At 39.0% G+C, this 8,455-nt stretch overlaps 1 pseudogene; it reads right to left on the bottom strand.

The window, feature by feature from the left end:
- Positions 1-3,956: 3,956 nt before the first annotated feature.
- On the bottom strand, positions 3,957-4,593 carry LOC101351073 (60S ribosomal protein L10-like; annotated as a pseudogene).
- Between the last annotated feature and the right edge of the window lie 3,862 nt (positions 4,594-8,455).

The following is an 8,455-nucleotide window of genomic DNA, read 5'->3' as shown; positions in this document are numbered from 1 at the left end:
GAAAACATCAACAAAATTGATAAACCACTGGCCAAACTGACAAAATAAAGACTGGAGAGGATGCAGATAACCCGTATAAGAAATGAGATGGGTGATATCACAACAGACCCAACTGAAATTAAAAGAATCAGAACAGAATACTATGAAAAATTGTAGTCTAACAAATTTGAAAACCTAGAGGAAATGGACAAGTTTCTAGAAACTGACTACCTACCTAAACTAACACAAACAGAGGTAGAACAACTAAATACACCCATAAAAAAACAAGAGATTGAAAAGGTAATTTAAAAACTCCCAACGAAAAAAAGCCCTGGCCCAGATGGCTTCACTGGAGAATTCTACCAAACTTGCAGAGAAGAGTTAACACCACTACTACTAAAGGAATTTCAGAGCATAGAAAAGGATGGAATACTCCCAAACTCATTCTACGAAGCCAGCATAAACCAGATACCGAAACAAGGTAAAGACATCACAAAAAAAGAAAATTACAGACCAATATCCCTCATGAACATTGATGCAAAAATCCTAAACAAAATTCTAGCCGATAGAATTCAGCAACATATCAAAAAAGTAATTCACCATGATAAAGTTCGATTTATACCAGGTATGCAGGGATGGTTCAACTTTAGAAAAACAACCAATGTAATCTATCATGTAAATAAAACAAAAGACAAGAACCACATGATCTTATCAATCAATGCAAAAAAGGCATTTGGCAAAGTCCAACACCACATTCATGATAAAAACTCTCAACAAAATAGGAATAGAAAGGAAATTCTTCAGTATAATTAAGGGCATTTATACAAAGCCGACAGCCAACATCATCCTAAATGGAGAGGCTTAGAAAGCATTCTCCTTGAGAATAGGAACCAGACAAGGATGACTTTACCACCACTCTTATTCAACATTGTGCTGGAGGTCCTAGCCAGAGCAATTAGGCTAGAAAAAGAAATAAAGGGCATCCAAATTGGTAAGGAACAAGTAAAAGTATCTCTATTTGCAGTTGAGATGATCTTATACACAGAAATCCCCAAAGAATCCACAAGAAACCTACTGGAACTAATAGAAAATTTCAGCAAAATTTCAGGATACAAGATAAACATACAAAATTCAGTTGGATTCCTTTACACCAACAAAGAGAACTTCGAAGAGGAAATCACCAAATGAATACCATTTACAATAGCCCACAAGAAGCTAAAATACATAGGAATAAATCTAACTGGTGACATAAAAGACCTACACAATGAAAACTAGAAGACACTACTGCAAGAAACCAAAAAAGACCTGCATCAGTGGAAAAACGTACCTTGCTCATGGATAGATAGACTCAACATTGTGAAAATGTCAATTCTACCTAAAGCAATCTATAGATACAATGCAATCCCCATCCAAATTCCACTGGCGTTTTTTAATGAGATGGAGAAAGAAATCACCGACTTCATATGGAAAGGGAAGAGGTCTCGAATAAAGCATTTCTCAAGAAGAACAAGGTGGGAGCCCTCACACTACCTTATTTTAGAACCTATTATACCGCCACGGTAGTCAAAACAGCCTGGTACTGGTACAACAAAAGATACATGGACCAATGGAACAGAATTGAGAACCCAGACATAAATTCATCCCCCTATGAGCAGGTGATATTTGACAAAGGCCCAAAGTCCATTAATTGGGGGAAAAGACAGTCTCTTTAACAAATTCTGCTGGCATAACTAGATATACATCTGCAAAAAACTGAAACAAGACCCATACCTCACACCATGCACAAAAGCTAACTCAAAATGAATCAAAGACTTAAATATAAAATTGAAAACAATAAAGATCATGGAAGAAAAAACAGGGACAGTGCTAGGAGCTCTAATACATGGCATAAGCACCATAGGTACCATAAGTAAAAATGCACAAGCACCAGAAGGGAGACTAGATGGATGGAAGCTCCTAAAAATCAAACACTTATGCTCATCAAAAGACTTCACTAAAAGAGTCAAAAGACAACCTACAGACTAGGAAAAAGTTTTTGACTACGACAAATACGATCAGTGTCTAATCTCTAAAATCTCCAAGATACTGCAAAACCTCAACAAACAAAAAGATAAACAACCCAATTAAAAATTGGGCAAAGGATATGAACAGGCATTTCTCCAAAGAAGATATTCAGGTGGCTAGCAGACACATGAAGAAATGCTCATGGTCATTAGCCATTAGAGAAATACAGATCAAAACTACAAAGAGATATCATCTCACCCAAACAAGGCTAGCACTAAACCAAAAAAACACAAACAAAAAATGCTGAAGAGGTTGTGGAGAGACTGGAACACTTATACACCTTTGCTGGGAGTGTAAAATGGTACGATCCCTTTGGAAATTGATTTGGCGCTTCCTTATAAAGCTAGAAATAGAAGTACCATATGATCCAACTATCCCACTCTGTGGAATATATCCTAGAGAAATAAGAGCCATCATACGAAGAGATACATGCACACTCATGTTCATTGCAGTACTGTTCACAATAGCAAAAAGATGGAAACAATCTAGGTGCCCATCAACAGATGAATGGATAAACAAATTATGGTATATCCACACAATGGAATACTACACAATGATAAAGAACAACGATGAAGCCGTGAAACATCTCATAACATGGAGGAAGCTGGAGGTCATTACGCTGAGTGAATTTAGTCAGTCACAGAAGGATAAATATTGTATAAGACAACTATTATAAGAACTCAAGAAAAGGTTTAAACATAGAAGAAAACATTCTTTGGTGGTTACGAGGGTGGGGAGGGAGGGTGAGGCTAATTTACTAACTAGATAGTAGGTAAAGGTTATCTTAGGTGAAGGGAAGGACAGGGGAAGTCAGCACAACTGGACTAAACCAAAGCTAAGAAGTTTCCTGAATACAATCAAACACTTCGAGAGACAGAGTAGCTGGGGTAGCAGTCTGGGTAGCATGCTTTCAGGGAACATCTAGGTCAATTGGCATAACAAAGCTTATTAAGAAAATGTTCTGCATCTTACTTTGGTGAGTGGCGTCTGGGGTCTTAAAAGCTTGCAAGTAGCCATCTAAGACGCATCAGTTGGTCCCAACCACCTGGAGTAAAGGAGAATGAAGAACACCAAAGACACAAGGGAAGTACTAGCCCAAGAGACAGAAAGGGCCATATAAACCAGAGACTTCATCAGCCTGAGACCAGTAGAACTAGATGGTGCCCGGCTACCACCAATGACTGCCCTGACAGGGAACACAACAGAGAGTCCCGGATGGAGCAGCAGAAAGTTGGGGTGCAGAACTGAAATTCTAGTAAAAAGACCAGACTTGATGGTCTGAGACTGGAGGAACCCCAGAAAGCATGGCCCCTGGATTCTCTATCAGCCCAGAACTAAAACAATTTCTGTGGCCAACTCTTCCGACAGAGATTGGACTGGAATGTGGGACATAAATTGATACTCATGAGGAGTGTGCCTCTTAGCTCAGGCAGATGCAAAAGACTAAACGGGCAGCTTCTGTCTGGAGGTGGGATGGGAGGGCAGAGAGGGTTAGGAGCTGGTTGAATAGACGTGGGGAATCGGGGGTGGAAGGGAGGGGTGTGCTGTCACAGTGAGGCGAGAGCAATTGGAGTCACATTACAATGTATGTATAAATTTTTTATGGGAAAAAAGAAAAATAAAATTGTTGTATATAATTTTCATTCAATTAAGGCTATCTTCTTCTGACTCAGAGAGAAATGACTAAATTGAAAATACAAGTGAAATTAAAATACTGAGTAATTAATTTTCTAATATTTTCTCTATAAAACGCAATCCATCTTTATTGATGATGTAGAAATTATATATTTCCCTTGATTTTGTTTGTTTGTTTGTTTTTAGAGCGGAAGTTCAATTTATTGGTGGGCAACATAGAGAAAGGAAGGTCAGTTTATTGGTGGGCACTGGTCAGGCGGGGCAGTGCTACAAGGCCCTCATGAATACAGGGCCTGCCACTTGACCACGGGGCCACGATTGGAGATGTATGTGACTCCACAACCATCTGGGATGAGGAAATTTTCAGCCACCATGTCTTCAAATTCATCAGCATTAAACTTGGCAAAGCCCTGCTTCTTGGAAATGTGTATTTTCTGGCACCCAGGGAACTTGAATTTGGTCCTGTGTAGGGCCTCAATCACATGCTCCTTGTTTTGAAGTTTGGTGTGGATAGACATGCTGACTTGGCCAGTACGGACTACTGTACCCTGGGGTTTTCCAAAGGCACTTCACATACCTGTCTGGAGCCTGTCCGCCTGGCACAAGACAACATCTTGTTGATGCGGATGACATGGAAGGGACAGAGTCGCACTAGGATGTGAAAGCCATTTTTGCCACAACTTTTCACCACGTACTAGTGGCACAAATATGGGCAGCCTCCAAGGCTTCTAAGGAGAGCTGCTTATACTCATCAGACAGCATGTGGCCACAGAGTGGGAACTCATCCACTTCTGCCTTCTTCAGACCCAGGTCAAAGAAGTGGATCTTAGCATCATGAACACCTCAGCAGAAGCGGGACTTTGGGTGGGGCTTGTTCTTACCATACCAGTAACACTGGGTAGGGTGGCAGCTCATGGCAACACCAGGATCTTTGTGGTTGCAACAAAAAGAAAAAGTTGGAATACAACACGAGGACAGGCCTCAAACCAAGGGAAGGGGACAGCAAGAAAGCAGTACTAGCCTGGCTATTTCTCTTGTTTTACTGACGATTTTTGAATATATTCTGAATTCGAAACATTTCAAAATGATAATTCAACAAGAAAATATTTTCCTTAATTACTTGACTTAATTTGTTGCTATTGTTAGGTGCCATCGAGTCAGCTCTGACTCAAAGCGACCATATATGCAACAGAACAAAACACTGCCCGGTCCTGCACAATCCTCAAAATCATTGCTCTCTTTGTGCCCATTGTGCAGCCACTATGCCAGTACATCTCACTGAGAATCTTCCTCTGTTTTGCTGACCCTTTACCAAGCACGGTGCCCTTCTCCAGGAACTTGTCCCACCTGTGTCTCCAAAGTAATGAGACAAAGGCTTGCCATCCTTACTTCTAAGCAGCACTCTGGCTGTACTTCTTCCGAGACATTAGTTTGTTCTTCTGGCAGTCACAGTATATTCAGTATTCTTTGCCAACACCATAATTCAAAGGCATCAATTCTTCAGTCTTCCTTATTCATTGTCCAGCTTTTGCATGCATATGAGGAGACTGAAAATAGCATGGCTTGGATCAGGCGCAGCTTAGTCCCCAAGAAGACATCTTTGCTTTTTAACACTTTGAAGAGGTCTTCTGCAGCAGATTTGCCCAATGCAATATGTCATTTGATTTTTTGACTGTTACTACCATGATCATTGATTGTGGATCCAAGGAAAATAAAATCCTTGACAACTTCAAAATATTCTCCAATTTTTAATTATGTAGCTTGTTGGTCCAGTTGTGAGGATTTTTGTTTTCTTTATGTTGAGATGCAATCTATACTGAAGGCTATAGTCTTTGATCTTTATCAATAAGTGCTTCAAAGCCACTTTGTTTTCAGCAGGCAAGGTTGTGTCATCTGCATGTCGCAGGTTATTAGTCTTTCTCCAGTCCTCATGCTGCATTCTTCTTCATATAGTCCAGCTTCTTGGATTATTTGCTCAGCATATAGATTGAATAAGTATGGTGAAAGAATACAACCCCGACGCACACCTTTCCTGATTTTAAAACACGCAGTATCCTCTTGTTCTGTTTGAACGACTGCCTCTTGGTCTTTGTACAGGTTCCACATAAGCAAAATGAAGTGTTCTAGAATTCCCATTCATTGCAATGTTATCCATAATTTGTTATGATCCACGTAGTCAAATGCCTTTGCATAGTCAATAAAACACAGCTAAACATCTTTCTGGTATAATTATACTAAAATTGAAGTCGTTATCCAAAGTGTGTAAAAGCTGCATTTATAAGAAGAAAGAAAAAGAAAGTAAAGAAATATATAATGTGAAAAGTCAACTAAAAGAGAGACCATAAACCATCTTTATGCATGTTGAAAAGCTTTTCTAGATTGAAAATAATCTTCCTAAGCTTGGATAATACCTACATTTCTTTCTTTCTCTCTCTCTCCTACCTTCCCTCCCTCTCTTTCTCCCTCACTTTCCTTCCTTCCTTCCTTCTTTCTTTCTTTCTCCATCTTTCCTTTCAAACAGAAGGAAAGGTTTTTGAAGTCAGCTACACAGATTCCAAATGGTTGCCCCTTTAACTGAGCATTTTCAGAGTAATTTTGATGCTTTATTACATAACCATGTAATGAGAGACCCTGTGTCCTAGAATATCCTTATGCATGAGAGGTCATAGCTAAGGTTACTATGGGAATATTTGTACTGGAATTTCTTACTTAATTGGGATTCAAACCAAAACCTAACCAAATCCACTGCTGTCAAGTGAATTTCGACTCATAGTGACCCTATAGGGTTTCCAAGGCTGTAAATCTTTACAGAAGCAGACTGCCACATGTTTCTCCTGGGGTGGCTGGTGGGTTAGAACCACTGACCTTTTGGTTAGTGGCCAACTGCTTTAACCACTGCACCACAGGTCTCCTTAACTGGGATTAAGATCAGATAATTAACATTCTGCAAACACAACATTCAGGTTGAATTCACTTTGAAGCAGCAGCGAATTAAAATAGCTTCTAAATTGATCCATTCTGGACAAAAACAATGAAACTGGCATTGCTCTAATGGTCCTAGCTCTGTTTGGGTCCCACGTGAATTATCCTTGTCCTCTCTCACACAATCACTCACTTCAATCACATCCCAAACATCTTATTTTCAATAGACATAAGTGCAGAGAAAAGGAGAGAAAAACAGTCAAGGCTTTCCAAAAAGGCTGTTTTCATGATTCTAGCAGGTTTTGTGAGTTGGGAGAAATACATTTCTCTACCCAGAATTTGCACTCACAGACCAAGGATAAGGAGTCGACTGCCATTTCTGTACTACAGCCAGTTCCAAAGGAAAAAAACCCAAATGTCACTAATTTTTATGCATGGATCAAAAAGTATTAAATAGGAAAATTGCTGAGTGGATATAAATGTGTCTTTACGCCATTTTACAACTTCTCTACCAAATATGAATGAAGCTTTTCAGAACCTTCAGCAATATTAATACTGGAAACTAGTGGTATTTTGCTTCTATTTACTGCCACCAGTTTGATTTGCTCAGCCGAGTAGTTTAGGTACAGAAATGAGAAGGAAGGAAAACCACCTCTTGTCTTTGTAAACTACCCATTTGGCCCCCTTCCTCCCAGACTGTCAGTCCTGAAAACGGCCCCCTTTACATCTCCTGCATTCACAATTCAACCCCAACCTCAGTGACCAATACTATTTGACTGACAAACCAGCTGGTAAATCTTTCCAGTTTCCATGGAGAAATGTAACGAATATGCGTACATTATGGGATGGTACGTTTTCTCTGGTTGAAAAGTCTGTGAAACCAAAATAAGATCAGAAGAATGTGAGTTGAGTGCCACATCACATTAAAAGTAATTAGATGATTAATTAAAAATTTTAAAATGATTAATTAAAAGATGATGACAATAAATTATTATAAAATACTCTTACTGTTTAATATAGAAAAATATTTAACTGTAAAAGAAAATAGAGCACACGGGATCAGTTACCAATAACCTGCTAATGGAATGTTGATGAGATCTTCTGCATGGAGATTTAAAACATAAAGGAACTATCTAGAATAGTTAAAAGATCTTACCCAGAAAATTCTTTTCTGCCTGAAGAGGAGCTGACTCTTCTAGGGGAAGACTTCTCATTACAAGAGGAGGGAGGGAGTATCAACGCTGGCTTCTCCACCCACAATCTCCAATTGTTAAGAGCATCGTACAGTAAAACTATCTTTTCATGAGATGAAGATCTATCTTAGGCAGCTGTATGTCAAAAGACACTGTTTCTGGCTATTCCTTAATTAAAATGTGAATTACATCCAATCTGTCTGGGCTATTTCACTGGGGGATGCTTTACTTTTGTAAGCTTTTCATTTTATATTTGCTAATAAAGTAATTTGTCTTCTATAGCCTTTTGGAATTTAATTCCAAATGCAAATTCAATGATATTTCATTTTCCAAAAGGCTCAAAAAAGTTTACAAACATAACCTAATCTGCATTTCTCTTGCCTCCAACAACCTGGCAGACACGTGACTATTCTGACTCCTTCCTAGAGCAGAGATAGAAAATGACAGTCAAACTACAACCCAAGCTCACACTGTGTTCAAAAGGCCCTGGATTCCCAAGACCAATCAATCAGAAGTCATTTTTTTTTTTTTATTGTACTTCAGGTGAAGGCTTACAGAACAAATAGTTTGTCATGAAACAGTAGTACACATATTGTTTTATGACATTGGTTAACAACCCCACAACATGTCAACCCTCTCCCTTCTCGACCTTTTTTTTTTGG

This window comes from Trichechus manatus, unplaced genomic scaffold, assembly GCF_000243295.1.
Source record: "Trichechus manatus latirostris isolate Lorelei unplaced genomic scaffold, TriManLat1.0 scaffold00071, whole genome shotgun sequence".
Taxonomy (NCBI): domain Eukaryota; kingdom Metazoa; phylum Chordata; class Mammalia; order Sirenia; family Trichechidae; genus Trichechus; species Trichechus manatus.
The sequence above is the reverse complement of the archived record's forward strand: the minus strand, read 5'-3'. Positions and strand labels throughout refer to the sequence as shown.